Here is an 18836-nt window from a genome sequence, read left to right as displayed (position 1 = left end):
TCTTTAAGGTTGCTGCCCCTATCATCGCCAAGCCTGTCTCTCCTATCTGGGGAGGTTTCCATTGCTTTGAAGGCAACCACGGTTCGTCCTTTATTTAAAGGGGGAGATCAAGCTGATCCTAACTGTTATAGGCCTATTTCTATTTTGCCCTGTTTATCAAAAGTGTTGGAAAAACTTGTCAATAATCAACTGACTGGGTTTCTTGATGTCTATAGTATTCTCTCTGTTATGCAATCTGGTTCCCGCTCAGGTTATGGATGTGTCACTGCAACCATAAAGGTCCTCAATGATGTCACCATTGCCCTTGATACTAAGCAATATTGTGCTGCTATTTTTATTGACTTGGCCAAAGCTTTTGATGTGGTAGACCATTCCATTCTTGTGGGCCGGCTAAGGAGTATTGGTGTCTCTGAGGGGTCTTTGGGCTGGTTAGCTAACTACCTCTCTCAAAGAGTGAAGTGAAGAAAGTTTGAAAATCTGCTGTCTCAGCCACTGCCTGTCACCAAGGGAGTACCCCAAGGCACGATCCTAGGCCCCACGCTCTTCTCAATTTACATGAACAAAATAGATCATGCAGTAGGAAGCTCTCTCATCCATTTATATGCAGACGGTACAGTCTTATACTCAGCGGGTCCCTCCCCGGATTTTGTGTTAAATGCTCTACAACAAAGCTTTCTCTATCCTTAACTTTGTTCTGAACACCTCCAAAACAAAGGTCATGTGGTTTGGTAAGAAGAATGCCCCTCCTCCCACAGGTGTTATTACTACCTCTGAGGGTTTAGAGCTTGAGGTAGTGACCTCATACAAGTACTTGGGAGTATGGCTAGACGATGCACTGTCCTTCTGTCAGCACATATCAAAGCTGCAGGCAAAAGTTAAATCTAGACTTGGTTTCCTCTACCGTAATCGCCCCTCTTTCACCCCAGCTGCCAAACTAGCCCTGATTCAGATGACCATCCGACCCATGCTAGATTACGGGGACATCATTTATAGATCGGCAGGTAAGGGTGCTTTCGAGCGGCTAGAGGTTCTTTACCATTCAGCCATCAGATTTGCCACCAATGCTCCTTATAGGACACAACACTGCACTCTATAATCCTCTGTAAACTGTTAATCTCAGTATACTCGTCTAAAAACCCACTGGTTGATGCTTATTTATACAACCCTCTTAGGCCTCACTCCCCTCTATCTGAGATATCTACTGCAGCCCTCTTCCTCCACATACAACACCCATTCTGCCAGTCATATTCTGTTAAAGTTCCCCAAAGCACACACATCCCTGGGTCGCTCCTCTTTTCAGTTCGCTGCAGCTAGCGACTGGAACAAGCTGCAACAAACACTCAAACTGGACAGTTTTATCTCAATCTCTTCATTCAAAGACTCAATCATGGACACTCTTACTGACAGTTGTGGCTGCTTTGTGTGATGTATTGTTGTCTCTACCTTCTTGCCCTATGTGCTGTTGTCTGTGCCCAATAATGTTTGTACCATGTTTTGTGTTGCTACCATGCTGTGTTGTCATGTGTTGCTGCCTTGCTATGTTGTTGTCTTAGGTCTCTCTTTATAAAGTGTTGTGTTGTTTCTCTTGTTGTGATGTGTGTTTTGTCTATATTTATATTGTTTTTTTTAAATCCCAGGCCCGTCCCGCAGGAGGCCTTTTGGTAGTCCGTCATTGTAAATAAGAATTTGTTCTTAACTGACTTGCCTAGTTAAATAAAGGTTAAATATATAAAAATAAATTCTTACTTGTGCCTCGATTCGGCAGTCGCATCCAGATCAACATGGCATTTGTAGTTCTTTATGATAGCTACATTAGCATTTCATTTTTGGGCGGTAAATACAGGCGAATATATTCATAGTCACCTTGTCCTAGATAGGAACCATTTCCCTGTTTGACCCCTCGGTTTATGGGTATTACGACTCATACTGTGGTACTCTGTAGAGGTTTAAAGAGGGGTTCCTGCATATGCAGGAATGCCCCCGTCTCAGTCAGAGAGCAACTTTTTCAACAACAAAAAAAGTGTACAATAATTGACTTCTCACAGCTAGTAGGTAAGTGATTGGACAAGACTCGGGGTGCGTTTGTGACTTGCCTCAAGTATGTCAGATTGTGTTCTCGGTCGTTAGTTAAGTCAAAGCTTTGTCAGATGATGTTCCTAAATTCAGAGAGTTTTGCTATCAAAGCGTTCAGAGCGCACGCTGGAAGCTCTGGCCGAGGCGTTGGGTTGATATGAGCGTTCGGACCTCACATCAGCAGTCAAGATAACTGGTTAAAGTTGGCTAGCTACTTCCAGACATTAATGAGAGAACTTCACTCTGACCATTTTACTCGCCCTAGCAAAGCTCGTTAGACTGTTTTCTTGAGCGTTAGTGATTAACTAAGCTGCTGGTAGCAATTTAATTACGGTTTTTTTGCCAACGTTTACTGACACCGGTCATATCATATTCAACGGGTGTTGCGCGTCGTAAATTCATCAGTTAGCCTATGCTTTGGCAGACACGAGAGTGCTCTGAAATAGAAGTAGATAGCCACAGTGAATGTACGGACGCACCCGTCGATGTCACTCATTGGCTCCACTCTGCCTTCCACCTATCTGTCAGACAGTTGCAGACGCGCTGCCTCCCCCTCGCCAAGCTCTCATGTTGCCGATTCTGACTGGAAATAGAAAAATATACACACCGCTGAACAATAACTCAAAAGTTATCGCAGCCGGTAAGGACAATTTAATGGTTTATAAATGTAACATGTTATTTTGTTGTGAACATAATTTGCGCAGCTAAGTTAGCTTGCTAGCAGCTAACTAAACGGCGTCCAATGGCGAGGAAGGCAATGTGTTGACGAAGCTTTGGCCTAACTGAAAGTAGCTAGCTAGCTAACCAGTCGCATAAAAACAAGGGATTCTCCCTGACAATCTTTTTGTAATCACGTGTCGTGCTGACAGAACTAGCAAACTAGCTAGTCGTTTTTTTTTGTTTTTTTTTTAAATCAACCGTAAACTGGTAACTAACATTTGTAACTGAGTCGGCTGGTTAGGTCTTTTTACAGAAGTGTCTTGTTAGCGAGTATATGCTAACGTACCATGTGAGGCCTGCCATTACTTGCTAGCCACCAATTAGCTTCGTTCGTAGCTAGTGTCAATGCACAAAGTCAGAACTACAAGTTAGCTAGCTAGTTACGTGTAATAATATAACGTTACGCTCTATTAGTAAGACAGTCGAGGTAGTTATGAGACCTGGTCGAGTTGCTAACCGGTAACTGACATTAGTTCATATGGAACAAGTTATTGCTGTTTGAAAGTAACCTTAACCACGTAAGTTACCGGTGATGTTCGATTTTGTAATACGATGAAAGTCAACTTTCATGTTTGGAGAACTTGCATTGCTAGCTGAACTAAGGCTCGTGTATCATTAACTAGTAGGTTAACTAGTTAACCTATCTGGCTACAATATCCATGTGCAGTAGTTAGTTACATCTTTGTCACTACAGTAAAGTGACCATGACGTTTAACTTCTGTGGTGTTCCTCCAACTTTGGAAATAGAATGAAGATATTTAGGCCTACTTCTGGCTGACTAGCATCCTGAAACGTACCCCCTAAATAGCTACTGGTGGGTATTCAGAATTTTGTACCAGCCTAGCACTAAACACCCGTTTCAAAAGAATCAAGCATAGTATTTTTTTGTATCAATATTTCATTGTAGGTGATTGACCAATGTAGGGTACCTGGTAATTCTACAATGGGAAAACAAATATGACCTCATCATACCTTGGCAGGAAAGGAGTTCATAATCACAGGCATCGATAATCATTGACCTCTTCCTAGTTTATATTGTTTACCAAATTTATGATGCGCCGCTGAGTAATTTAAGTACTTTTACAATTGTTAGATTTCCCCTCTTGGAACAGGATACACTACATTTCCAATGTCCACACATGAACATTAGTTGGACTATCTGCTCAATGGTTTGCACGTCATGTTCTATATTTAGGCCAAACCCATGGTATTTGTCTTTTTAAAATTTATTTTGGATGCCTTATAAGGCTACCAGGAACAGAAGTTGCTCATAGATTGACAGCAAGACAGGTTATTTCCTGTGTCACAGGTCTACACACAATATTGTATGTGGTCTACCTTCTACCCAGTTTTCTTCTTTTATTAAAAGATTGTGGTGGAAATTCACATGGTGAAGGAAGAGGTGAGGTGTAATGGCGAAGAAAATGGTTTCTCTATTGTGCCTCACTGACTGATATCCCACAAGATGGATAACAGCACATCCTCCAAAGCAATAAATAGTTCATCACCTGGGGGAAGATCTTCCTCTTCTCCCAGCCCTGCAACTACTGCACATTTCAAAACCACATTATTGGCTAGTTTTCTTTAGGGTTGCCCAGCGGCACCTCAATGTTAAGACACCTGTCTGCCTTTGAGTGGTTCATAATAGCTACATGCAGGGTTTGTCATGGTAGCTACACTGACTGTCAAACTGCTGAAGGGCAATTCCACTGTAACAGAGTGAATGACAAAAACACATTTACTTGAACTGTGCCGATGCAAAGTTTGGTAACCGAATTATGGCACAAAAGATAATTATTTTACCAAACTTTCCATCTGCCCAAGGAATGTGACAAATTGACATTTGTCAACATTTAAACAGCCTTTTATCGTTTAAACTAATAAAAAAAAAAAAATAGAAGACATGAATTCAATGTGGTTCTGCATATGACCGCTAGGGGGCAATGCAGTTCAATCTGCCCCAGTCCTGGCTACCTACATACTGGTTGTCACTAGGTACCACAGCAACAATGTCATAAACCCTGCCTATTTCTCTTATGTGATTTAAACCAAACCTTGTCCTTAATCCTAACCTTAACCACAATGCTAACCTTATGTCTAACCTTAAATTAATGAATACACAGCCAATTTTGACTTTGACTGTGGTAACCGCGCTTACCTTACTGCTATCCCCCACTCAGCAACGATGGTATTAGTGCCGTTTTATGTTCTGTTGTGTGCCTCCATGTTCTCAGTACGTACTTCATGCCCCAGTTCTCATCAATGTGATGGCTCATTGCAGTGATTTGTGACAATGTGTTCATAGACGTCCAACAATCTGTTCAAGCTACGTATGGTGTTTGAGAGCTCGGGCTTTGCACTTGCCAAGCAATCATTGTACAATTGCTTCATCAGGGCCGTGATGTTTTTTTTGGACATGGCATCTTGTAGTCTTCTGGTTTTAGATATGCTATTGACACCGACATCCTCTACCATTGACAATTGCAGTATATCAACTGCAATCATTTTTGTAATCAGCGCTGTGACTCACTCTGTCCCTTATTGCACTGTTGCCACTAGCTCTATTCCACCTCGCAAAGTTAGCATTTAATCACCTTCTCATTTGCCTCATTAAAGTATTGTCATGCAGGACTTTGCTGCTCTCACTCTGGCCATTTTTCGAACTGTTAATGACGATGATGTGCGGAGTGCTTTATATCTGTGGTAGATAATTAGAAAAATGCATGTCTCCTCGTAATGTTACAGCATTGTTGCATTAGGTATATGTGGACTCAATGTGCTTGGCAAAATGGTTTGTGAACACCAAAGGATTTCAGACCCCTCAAAAGAGCCCACGAAACAAACGAGAGGGTCTGTTTGGTTCGCTTGAATTCCACGGTCCGGTTGCCTTTTTAGGGCAATGTGAACACAAAGCTCCCAGGTTCGCTTGTCACAGACTACTTCAACACTGTTTCCCCTACCATAAACCCTCTCACTTTGTGTGTCATAATAGAGAGATGATGATGTGCAGGTTTGCAGAAAAAAACGTGGGCTGTTTTTGGTTAGGGCTATTGATTAACGATTGTCAAGGATACACAGAAATTCCCAAACGTGTTGAGTTTTTAGTTCAAGTTAATTGTTTGCAATATGTGCTCTATAGGCTAATAGATTCATCAGCTGTTTATTTGATTGCAAAGTTTGATAGGGCTGGGTGATATGATATTGTCCATAACACTATTTTTGGTAATAGTCATTGGTCTGTTAGTGGTAGATTTGTGATAGATAACTGCACTGTGAAGAAAAACTATTTGTTTGGGATCGTTAATGTTTAGAAATGAATCCCTATGTTTAAATGTTCACACCCTAATCTGCACTGTTCTTGAAGTAAATGTGTTTTGTAAAAATGTCTGTGGAAATTGTTAAAAGTAGTCCTTGTGAATAGTTATATGGCTTGTTTAACTTTGCAATCATTGGTTTTTGTTTTACATACATTTGAAAGTGAAAAATCTGACTGTCACTGTTGTACTGTTGAATTGCCCTGAACTGTTTCTGCCTGTGTCTGAGGGTTAGGACATACACTAATGCATCAGGACACCCATTTACTCAAGGACATTAAGCCAATTTGCAAGGTACTCCGCTGAGACAAGGCGTTCAAACAAGTGCGATCGTCGGTCAGTCCTCTGGTTGCAACTGAAGTGACTTAGCAGCACTGAGCAGCCACTGCTGTGTGCCATGAGGTCCAGACTTGGCTTTGCCTTATAGCTCCTAGAGAGAGACGGATAATCGTCAGGATAAAAAAAAAAAAACTCGGAATGGAGAAAGAACCACCCGTCTAGTATCATGCCTCGGTCTCATCTTTCGTTTCTCTCTCCAGATAGGCTACGTCCCCGACTGTAATGTTCTCAAGTCCAGGTTTGTCAGACTGTCTAATCGCATTACAGCTAATCTCAGCCTCAGTATTGTTGGGCAATGGTCTCTTTTTTTTTTCTTTTTTTCTGGTCTGTATCTGTCTGGGAGATATTAATGGAGCTGATGTGATGCATGGGTTGCTCGCTTCCCAAATGGCTCACTATTAAGTGCATTAGATTTGACCAGACCCCTATGGTGCCTGGTCAAAAGTAGTGCACTACATAGGGAATAGAGTGCCATAGGGAATAGTGCCATATATATGGGCTCCCGGGGAAGGAGAAACAGAAACAAACGTCAGTCTTCATTAGGCCCAGGAAGCTTTCACCTGAGTAACTGCTGGGCTTTGCACGGCTCGCGTTTGCAAACACAGCAATAATGTATCGTTGCCCCACTTAAAATACACACACACACACACTATGTTTAGTAGGGCTGTGACGATACCAGTGTATATACCATATTTTTTTCCATGGCAAAAATGGAAACACGAAGGAGACAACTCTTAGGTCCTTTTAAAAACCTGCTGTATATAAAATACTTTTATAGCTTGGAAAATAAATACATGTGACTCTGGATGACAACATGTTTTTTTTCTAACATTAGAGCTGTTTTCCTATAGAATTCATTACAGCTGTTTTCCTATAGAAGTTAAATCCGTTTTGTTTCCTTGCCATGGTACTAGCGAGTATTGCGACACTGTTATCGTCCCGGCCCTAATGTTTACCATACTGTATCCTGATTTTTTTTTTTTAAATACAGCCTGCATTTTTATTGACCGTAATCTAATTACATGTTTTCATATTTCATCTAGCTAGCTAACATATTCATGCTTCACCTATTCCTCTCTGATAAGATACTGTTGGACAAACATGCTTATCAAGGCCTATACCAGCACCGGTACCAGGCAGTATTAGCTAACTTGCTACATTTTGCTCTGACTCTTAGCTAGCTAGCTTGCTAAATGTACTAACTAGAGATTTAGCATTAGTGGCTAACACAAATTATTTTAGCAACACCTTGCTAAGAAAAGACAAACTAGAAAACAGTCATTTGCAGACAGTAAGATACTTTGTGTAATTAGAGAATGCTTGTGGAAAGCAGCATGCCGCCAACATTGTCGCACCCATCTGACTATGTGGAGTGGACGGCAAGAAAGTGCTCTTGACTCCATGGTCGAGCAACTGCTCTGTCCTTGAGTGGGGGGCAGAGCTTGGTGTGGTTAGCGGCATGCAGGAGAGGGAGAGAGATGACTCGATGCAAATGAATAAACTATCAAAACTGACATTATACGCGCCGGAGTTGCGTTTCACATGTAACAAATCGAACATTGAAGTACTGTTATAGAAGGTAAAGTAAAAACCCAAACTGGTGTGTGCATCAATACTGGTATAGTAAATTACGGTATACCGCCCAGCCCTAGGATTTGAATAGTGTGAGAAGATGCCACAACAGAGTATAAAATCAATTCTCGCTCTTAAAGGGGCAGTAGCCTGCATTGGTTGTACAACTTTCGATTACAGCATTATTTAATCTGCAGTTATTCTCTTTTTTTTTTTTGTTACTACTAAGATGTAGATATTATTGGTATCTTCTGATTGCATTTATTTAAAATATGAATTTGTCATCTATTAGCTTCCAAAATGAAAGTAGCTATATCTAGCCTTACAACAAATTCTGATGGAATGGCTTGTCCTGCACTTTGTAAAAACCCAGAGTACTTTGATTGAATGTTAGAAAAATATTTAGGTTCCTTTCTAAACATAGCAATGTGAATGCAAAGAGGACTCGGACCACAAAATAGGTGAAGTGAACTGGCAAAACAGTTGAGTCCTTATTCAAATGCAAGGGCAGTGTGAATACAAAGATAACAGCGTTATTTTGCTTTGTTTTTACCCCAGAGTTCACTTTAAAGAGCATTGAGATTGGTTCTTTTAAAGAGGGCTATATGTGAAACACCCTAAACCTGTTTTGAAATGTGTAAATAAGTGGTATTACTGGAACAGCGAGGCAAACAGGTTTTGTGGTGATGAATGGATTATTATTTTTTTTCTGCGACACATGCGGTATGCTGCTAGTCAATAGTTATGTGCTTGGTGGCTGCCCTTTGGGTCCATTTGATGCTGTCTGTTAGTCACAAGGGTGCTGCTGGTCAATTAGAATTCATCGTGATGAGAATGGAGCACAGGTGACAGGGGTCCAGGTTCTAGAAGGATGACAACACTCCTTTGTGAAGACTGTAGGACAGGGAGGGACTGATGAATAGGGGTCTTTCTAACCTTTGAGCTCTAGTGTAGCCTATCATCATTGTATGACTGACTGGCTAATTGATTCATTTTTGGTCATTCATTAATCATTCAAAGGGAATAGTTTATTAATTTGTGTCCCTTCACGTTATTGATATGGTTTATGGAAATGGTACGGCTCTAAAATGTTGGCATGCTCCTGCTTAGCCCAGTACAAGCTCTGGTGTGCCAGGACAGATAAATGGTGGAACCAACTTCCCCCTTAAAGCTAGGACAGCAGAGTCCCTGCCCATCTTCCAAAAACATCTGAACCCCCCCCCCAACTTAACCAGCACTGGCACTTGACCCCAACCCAAACCCCCTCTTCTAGCTCTGACTCTACTGATGGCTACATTATTACTTTCTATGCCTGTGATATGTGGTTGTCCCACCTAGCTATCTTAAGATGAATCCGCTAATTGTAAGTTGCTCTGGATAAGAGCGTCTGCTAAATGACTCAAATATAAATGTAAATTTGCTTGGCATTGCTTCTCATCCTAGTTGTTCGATCCTAGGGGAACTGGTGCATTGCAGAGAGCTGAGGGATATCTTTTCGATAAATCTCCTTTCAACATTCAAATTTTAAGTCAGTTTTGGAACAAATCTGATTGCCAGAAAACATGCAATGAATGACGTGTGTATCAAGAAAAGAGAACAAATGTATTAATGCCATAAGAAATATGAATGGGGCAAATAAAATCTGTAAAAGATATGTGCTCTGAGAATTGTCTGAAACATGAATCTTTCAGGCTCCATGCTATCTCCCCTCCACAGGCAGGGCTTGACAGTAACTTTTTTAGTCACAAGTAGGACTGTTTTTATATATTTTTTTTTACTTTTCCGAAAGCTCAAGTAAGAACTGCACACCCAGTATCTCTCCTGGAGGATGGTTGGCCACCCTGCAACATTACAATTACAACTAAATACTTTTGATGTCTTTATAAAATAATTCCTCCCTTCAATGAACCAGGGATCAATTGGCTAAGGTGGGCGAGGTAGATAACTATGATGTTTGTCTAAGGTAAAAATCGGAAGTGTTCAGAGGGGATCTTGACAGCATAGGAGTTACTTGTAAATTAGGTTATTCTAATAATATATTTTTTTACTTTGTCAGTATTACATGGCCATTTTTGAATAGATAAAAATCCTAGCCAATGCTTGAGAATGCTACATTGGTTTCATCAACTGCGCTGCCACATGGGTCTCCCGGTCACGGCCGGCTCCGACAGAGCCTGGACTCGAACCAGGATCTCTAGTGACAGAGCCTTAGACCACTGCGCCACTCGGGAGGCCCATTGCTGACTGTTTTGTTGTTGTTCTCTACTCTATCACTCTCGCTTGCTCCTCTCTCGTCCTCTATTTTTGCTGTGGAATTGTGAACGGCAGAATCCTGAATCCTCAACATCTTGTGTAAAAGTTAAAGCAACATATCCCTGTTTTACCTTCACCCTTTTCATGTGGCTTCCATCAGAACTTTGTTGTCCCAATGTGAAATACCTGACACAAGATTTGTTGGGAGTTTTTCCTTTTGAGGCAGGCAGACAGCAGTTTTGTCTATTCGCCTATACAGTGACCCAAGTGCTGGCTTTAAAACCATTACACCCTCACCCCCATCAGTCTTTTACGTCGTATGAATGCGCTCTGAATCCTGAGTCATCCGTCATCAGAAAAGGGTCACAGAGCCAATTAAATTTCCACAATATTAAGGAATAACCTAGGATGGCTGGCTGGGGGTTTAAATCATTCTCCACAGCATGAGGGCATCTGTTAGTTATTTCTATTACATTCAGTTCCCTGAAAGCGAGTACAACCGATAACATAAGAGAACTGAGTGTTCAGGGTTGCCGTCTGGTCTGTCCTTCGCCTGGGCTTCAATGATACCTTTCCCTCCAATGTTCCTTCCCTCCCTCCCTGCAGTCTGCCATCCAGGTGGGGGGTCCACCAGCACCAGGCTCTGTCAAATCAAGGTAGAGGTCGACCATTAGGATGAGGATTGACCTAATTAGAATATATGCCTGGCGAAACCCTGCTCTCTCTCTCTCCCAGACCCACAGATATTTTCTGCGGCAGCCCCTACTCCTGCATATTTTTCACACCAAGAGGGAGAGCGGGGTGGGGGGGCAGACATAGCGGCAATTGTGCAGAACGCTCACCCTGTCATCTGTGCTCCTGTGCAGCGCGGCGCCGCAGAGCCACTGTTGCAGGTAGGGGTTCACAGCTGACGAGCTCTCCTCTAATTGCTACCGATCTCTCCCATGTGCTTCTAATTAGTTTCTTCTCCCCTAGCAATTTTTCTCGTAGAGATTTAGAGATTGCCGATTGATGGAGAGCGAGGGAAACGCTGTCTCTGGTCCCTATAGGGGTTTAATATCGCTCTACAAACACTGTTGCCCTTTCCCTGTAGTGGATACTAAGCTGCTCTGCATATACCTGTGCAATAGAAAAGGTCAATCACTTGGGGGGGGGGGGGTTGCACGGAGACTATCACCTTAAACAACTGAAGAGGAGGCTGACGATACTCTGCTCCATGGTGGGGCGTGTGTGGGAAGATGCCAGTCTGGGTGTGTGCTGCATCGTACGCCTGCGTGCCGCTCTGGGAATCAATAAATGTGAGCAGTGACCTGTCACTTCCAGCATTACTATGCCGTGTTTGTTTATGAAGTCTGGGCTGGGGAAACTGTCTGGAGTCGCATATTCATTTTGTTACTCCGGCTTGGGGGAAGAAAAAACACCAACAATGTAATGTTATCGGTTGCTAAGAAACACGGTGTCCTATAAAAAGCCCGGGGGAAACGGTGATCTTCAGATCAATAGATATAGTTAACCGGGGGTCATTTGAGGTTCACGGTTGTTTGCCATCGGAAGCCACCACAGATCTGTTTTCTGCAAACACATAATTTTCATTGTTTTTTAATGCAATCTACAACTTTGCAGTTGCCGTTGTTGATAGGGCTGAAAATTGCCATGGACCTCATAATACGACATTGTCACGATACTTAGGTGCCAATACGATATTGTGTTGCGACTCTATACTGAACAAAATATGAACTCAACATATAAATTGTAAGTCCCATGTTTCACGAGCTGAAATATAAGATCCCAGAAATGTTCCATATGCACAAAAAGCTTATTTCTCTCATTTTGTGCATACATTTGTTGATATCCCTGTTAGGGAGCGTTTCTCTGCCAAGATAATCCTTCCGTGCAATTGTGTTCGTTGTCCGTAGCTTATGCTATAACCTCACTGCCACCATGGAGCACTTGGTTCCCAACAATGACATCAGCAAACCGCTTGCCGATACGATGCCATACACACCATTTGCCATCTGCACAGTACAGTTGAAACAGTGAAGAGCACACTTCTCCAGCGTGTCAGTGGCCATCGAAGGTGAGCATTTGCCCACTGATGTCGGTTACGATGCCGAACTGCCATCAGGTCAAGACCCTGGTGAGGATGACGAGCACGCAGATGAGCTTCCCTGAGACGGTTTCTGACAGCATAATTTTTTGTTGTTGTGCAAATCCACAGTTTTATCAGCTGTCCGGGTGGCTGGTCTCAGACGATCCCACAGGTGAAGAAGCCAGATGTGGAGGTCCTGGGCTGGCTTGGTTACACGTGGTCAGCAGTTGTGAGGCCGGTTGGAAGTACTGCCAAATTCTTTAAAAACGACACTGGAGGCAGCTTATGATAGAGAAATTAACATTAAATTCTGGCAACAGCTCTGGTGGACATTCCTGCAGTCAGCATGTCAATTGCAATCTCCCTCAAAGCTTGAGACATCTGTGGCATGGTGTTGTGTGACAAAACGGCACATTTTAGAGTGGCCTTTCATTGTCCCCCGCACAAGGTGCACCTGTGTAATGATCATGCTGTTTAATCAGCTTCTTGATTTATCATACCTGTCAGGTGTTATTGATGGCAATTTGAATGCACAGAGATACTGTGATGAGATCTTGAGGCCCATTGTCGTGCCATTCATCCGCTGCCATCACCTCGTGTTTCAGCATTATGAATTGCCCCATGTCTCAATTATCTGTACACAATTCCTGGAAGCTGAAAATGTCCCAGTTCTTACATGGCATGCATATTCATCAGCCATGTCACACAGAGCATGTTTGGGTTGATCTGCATCGAGTGTAAGACTACAGGTTCCAGTTCCCGCCATGGATTGGGCCCACAATCAACAGCCTGATCAACTCTATGCGAAGGAGATGTCGAGATGCAAGAGGCAAATGGCGTTTTGCGTTTGCGTTTTGCGTATTGCGTTTTATATTGTTCAGTGTATGTATTGTGATTCGATATTGCGTTTTGATGTAACAAATATATTGCTCACCGTATGTCTGCTGCAGAGGGACATGATAAAGCCATGAGAAAATGAGTTTGAGGTAAAACATGTTGGCTCACCATTTTAAAGCATTTTAAAAAAAGATTGAGAACTAGCTATAGGAGGATAAATATCTGAGTTCTGGCGCAGGTACAGCCGACTAGCGCTAGCTAACGTTAAACCCCCACCCACTTGTCCTCCCATCTCAGTGACACATGCCGAACCCAGAGTCTGTGCAGCCCTGTTTCCTGCCTCTGCTCTAATGAGGATGGAACACGTTCCCCAACACAGAGGGAAAGGAGAGAACGAGGGGGAGAGAAAGAGAGAAGGCTCTCCCTACACCCCAAGGGACCTCATTAGGACTTTTTTTTTGCCTTCCTAGAATGTGCATGAATCAGTATGTCCTTGGGGGGAAATGTAAATAAATGCAATTGTCACCTCTTTTTTTTTTTCTCTCTCTTTCCTGAGAGCAAATTGCAATTCGAGTCTTAATTAGTAATCGCTGCCATTACGCTTTTTTTTTATTATGCTAATGAATTGGTCAGACGCTTTGGAAGTGTTGTCTCACAAGCCCTGTGCCAGGTGTTTCCAAGCTGAATGCCGGGGACTTTGTTTTTGCATGTGAAAGAACAAAAAAGACAACAGCAGAGTGAAATCGTAGGACAAGCTATAATTATTTGACAGATTTTTCTCTTTTCCCAGCTATAGTGTTGGAATGACATGAGTGACGGTGCCACTTTGATATCCTTTGTTACAGCTTTGTGTGTGTGGGGGGGGGGTTAGAGAATGTGTGTGGGGGGGGGGTTACAGAATATGGGGGTTTGCAGAATGTGGTGGCTGAGTGCGAATTGGGACTGACTCCCACTTATTCAGGATCTCACACTTTTTTTTTTTTCTGGGAAACCGTATTTGCCAAATGTGGAAATTGATACTCAGAAATCCAGAGTGTGTGCCTGACAACCGTGGCGCTGAAAAGCCTGCCTGTGTTATTAGTCGATAAGTTGTCCCTTCAGATTCTGTGTTCAAGGCTTCTTTTTTATAGGAAGATTAGGGCACCCTGTCTGTCCCCTTCTGCAGTTCCTGGCTTCCTTTTCATGAACTCCTAAACCTCCACATCTGAGGGAGGTTTGAGGCAAACAAAACTGAACCATGCATGAGAGCACCAGCTCTCTGGATGGCTGATCTCACACACATCGGCTATGGAGAGCGAGACCTTTTTAAATAGGTTAACATTCGCATGGTCAGATGGATAACCAGGACTTGTACTCAGACCATGCGCTGACTAGGGGTGTGAATGTTAACATTTCAAATAAATGTAATCCTTAACATTAAGAAAAAATCCCTAACCTATAATTGTCTCCACAAAATAAAATCTGTGCAATTATCACAAAACTACCACTAACAGGTCCCGATCATCATCCATCATAAAGGGATGACATTTTTTATTATTATTTTTTTTACAAGTAGGCCTACCTTAATGTGACAGTGCTGTAATGTTAGGAAGAGGGGATATAATTTATTTATTTTTAAATCCACGGATATAAAGCGCTCCAAGTCATTGTCGTTAAGTTGGGAAAAAACGTTGATTACAGAAATTATTGCAGTTGCTATGCAGCCATTGTCAATGGCCTACTTGAGTTAAGGTAATTTGCTAAATGAAGTTTCGTAAGCGCCATTTTGAGCCATGACTCGCACAACTGAAACAGATGCGTCTTTCTCGTCAATATCACTGTTTACTCCCATTTCAACAGGATGTTATTCCCTTTACAACTGGAGGTGAGACCTACAGTAAACGGCATTAGAAAGCAAAAATCTTCCCCTTTTAACCAGTAGATACCCGCATGTGCTTTCTTTTGCCCTGTGTTTTGATTTGTGAGCTTAAACTTGGTGGGCAGGCTTTTGTTATACATGAAACAAAGTAGGCCCAGAGACTAATGAATACGCAATTTGGCTTAATACATTTTTTGGTGTGTATTTCATTCTGGAACTTGCCTAGGTTTGGGGGGGTTGTAACCTCATTTTAAATGGCACACTGTAGCAGTTAGAAAAAAATACTAAAAAAGACGACTCCTTTATTCCAAAACTGCAGCTTGTAGTAGGAACATATTTCCCTACTTTATAACAAATTCAAAATGGACTGGTTGATTTAAAGTTTTTGATTTTGTTATGTTTTATAGGCAATCATGTCTTGAGGCCTAATGGGAGCTTTGTGTGTGTGTGTGTGTGTGTGTGTGTGTGTAGGGAGCGGTGAGCTTGGGGTGAGCTTGGGTGCGCAGCGTGTGTGTGGGGAGTGGTCGCATCGAAATTGAGTGAGCCACAACAAAGGGAAAAGAGAATATAGGGAGAACTGCTATCACTTGGCTAGGTACATTTTTATTGTGAGTCGCTAATGCACATAACAAATGAAAGAAACATAAGTCAACGTGAATTAGCAGTAGTCTTCTGGACATAATGTCACCTGCCTCAAGCGGATTTCAGGTGCCGCCTGCTGTATGACTGAGGTAGAACTTCATTGCCCCCTAGCGGCCATAGCATGCAAAACGATTTGATGTGGAATTTTATAACATTTTGTTATCGTTTTAACAGAAAATTTATTAAAAAACGGCAGTTTAAACATTAAGAAAATTTGTCACATCACTAGCGCTGACCATGGCAAGTGTCTACACTGATATTTTCAACCTCTCCCTTACCCAGTTTGTAATACCTTCATGTTTCAAGCATACCACCATAGACCCTGTGCCCAAGAACACCAAGGTAACCTGTCTAAATGACTATTGCCCCATAGCACTCACATCTGTAGCCATTTAATGCTTAGATTTTTTTGTTGTTGAAAGGCTGGTCATGGCTCACATTAACATCATCCCATCCCAAACACCGTGGACCCCCTACAATTCGCATACCCCCCCAACAGATCCACAGATGACGCAATCTCTATTGCACTCCTCTGCCCTTTCCCACCTGGACAAGAGAAGCACCTATGTGAGAATGCTGTTCATTTATTATAGCTCAGCGTTCAACACCATAGTGTCCTGCAAGCTCATCACTAAGCTAAGGACCCTGGGACTAAACACCTCCCCCTACAAATGGATGCTGGACTCCCTAACGGACTGTCCCCTGGTGGTGAGGGTAAGCAACAACACATCCGCCAAGCTGACCCTCAACTTGAGGGCCCCTCAGGGGTGCGTGCTTAGTCCCCTCTTGTACTCCCTGTTCACCCACGACTGCATGGCTGCCACAACTCCAACACTGACGATACGACAGCGGTTGGCCTTATCACTGACGACGATGAGACAGCCTATAGGGAGGAGGTCAGTGACCTGGCAGTGTGGTGCCAGGACAACAACCTTTTCCTCAACGTCCGCAAGACAAAGGAGCTGATCGTGGACCACAGGAAACGGAGGGCCCCAATCCACATCGACGGGGCTGTAGTGGAGCGGGTTGAGAGCATCAAGTTCCTCGGTGTCCACATCACTAAGGAATTAGAATGGTCCACACTAGGTTTGGTTGGTATACCGTACACTGGGGTGTTTGGAAATGGCAACTGGATGGTCTTCTGAAGTTTTTTTTTCAATTTGTAGCTACTTTCTAAGTAAATGCCTGCAGTTAACTTGTGCAGTATGTTAGGAGATAAAATGAATCACGTTCTTCATTTAACCTGTCACATTATTTTGCATGATGAAGCTTACCGTAGTTCCCCAGAACAGTTGAGCCAGTCAAGTGTTTGTTTGTAAATGGCACAACGGGTGAAAGCGTGAGCAGGTGAATCCAGCTGTCTATTGACAGCGGTCGTGTTTTATATTGAAAGTCCAAGCGATTTAAAAAATAAAATACATTTTTATTTATTTTTTATTTTTCCTCAATAGAGTGATCAAGGACATGCAACTATGGTTTTCCTTCACAGAAAATTGCAACACTATTTGGCTGTTAGCCACACAAGTAAACAAGCTTACAATGAAAAAGCATATTTTTTTTCTCAAAAACGATGCATGGCCATAGTTATGTTTATTATAGAAAGAATGTAGCTGGCTACATGTCCTTATGTTTTGCTTAAAGTTCATCTTGAATTTTACTGGAGAAAATAGGCTTACCACACCAAGAAAAAAGAACAGGAGAAAAAGCTACACCAGTCAGAGCTCTGTCTGTGGATAAATACCAATTTGTGAATTGTCATCCAAGTGGAGAAGTGCATCTGAAGCACAAAATTAGTCTGATGCAGAAATTACAATAAGAAGCTTTTTATCTCTGCGTTTAGAAAACGCAGCAAGATATATATATATATATGTTTGTTTGTTTTCCTGCGGGAAAATGAAGAATTCTGCATTAACGCAGCCCCTAAGTTTAACTTGCTAGTTATCTAAGTAAGTTACAGAATGATTAAGGTGACAGGGCATCATATTGTGTAAACTTTCTGCTGTGCTTGAGAAGTCAAAGCCCTTTGGATGAGTTATTTGTGCAGCTGCCACGATCTTTTGATTTCCTTGCCTTTTTTTTTTCTCCTCTCCGTTTTCATTCTGAGCAGAGCAGGCAGGCCCATTGACTTAGTGACTCCAGACAGACCGGGTACACTTGCTGCATCAGAGCAGACAAGTATGCGTCAACTTTGTTCATTTATTTATTTTCGTTTGAGCTCGTTAGCATATTTAGATAGCAGCCTCCATGGAAATTTGCTATTACATGTGCTAATTTTGTTAGCATTCTGGTAACAGATGCACAATAGTCCTTTTAGGGTTTTTTGCGCCCCCTTGTGTACTAAGCCGGTAATACCATAAATCCTGGAACGAGAGAAGAACGGTATGACTATATGAACATTTGGAACCCCCCCCCCAACAATGGTCCATACACCCCAACACAGTCGTGAAGAAAGCACGACAATGCTTCTTTCCAGTCAGGATGCTGAAATGATTCAGCATGGGCACTCAAATCCTCAAAGTTCTACAGCTGCACCATTGAGATCATCTTGACTGGCTGCATCACAGCTTGGTATGGCAACTGCTTACAGAGGGTAGGGCCCGGGGGCGGAGCAAGCTCCCTGCCATCCAGGACCTCTATACCAGGCAGTGTCGGAGGAAGACCATAAGTTGTAGACTGTTCTCTCTGTTACTACACTGCAAGCGGTACCGATGCACCAAGTCTGTAACAAACAGCACCCTGAACAGCTTCTACCCCCAAGCTGTAAGAATGCTAAATAGTTAGTCCGGGTAGCTGTTAGTTCAATAGTTAACCATCTTCATTGACCCCTTTTGCACTAACTCTTGACTCCTCACATAAGCTGCTGCTACTATTTATTATCTACCCTGTGGCCTAGTCACTTTATCCCTACCTATATGTACATGTCTACCTCAATTACCTCGTACCCTTGCACATCAACTCGGTACTCGTACCCCGTGAATATAGCCAAGTTATCATTACTGATTTGTGTATTTATTCCATATTATTTTCAAATTCTTTCCCTCTGTGTTGTTGGGAAGGGCCTGTAAGCATTTCACTCTTAGTCTACACCTGTTTACGAAGCATATGACAAATATAATTTAATTTGATTGCGTGGGCAGAA

At 42.4% G+C, this 18836-nt stretch overlaps 1 protein-coding gene across 5 annotated transcripts in view; it reads left to right on the top strand.

The window, feature by feature from the left end:
* Nucleotides 1–2571: 2571 nt before the first annotated feature.
* LOC120064221 (R3H domain-containing protein 1-like) overlaps nucleotides 2572–18836 on the top strand; it is a 58109-nt gene continuing 41844 nt past the window's right edge. For 4 of the 5 annotated variants that reach the window (XM_039014647.1, XM_039014640.1, XM_039014642.1 and 1 more), the window contains exon 1: nucleotides 2572–2713. The gene's annotated coding sequence lies outside the window, so the exon portion shown is untranslated. The remainder of the gene's footprint in view (nucleotides 2714–18836) is intronic. The other variant, XM_039014646.1, reaches the window with a different exon arrangement.

This window comes from Salvelinus namaycush, chromosome 19 (assembly GCF_016432855.1).
Source record: "Salvelinus namaycush isolate Seneca chromosome 19, SaNama_1.0, whole genome shotgun sequence".
Lineage (NCBI taxonomy): Eukaryota > Metazoa > Chordata > Actinopteri > Salmoniformes > Salmonidae > Salvelinus > Salvelinus namaycush.
Note: the sequence above shows the minus strand (reverse complement) of the source record. Positions and strands in the feature narration are given on the sequence as shown.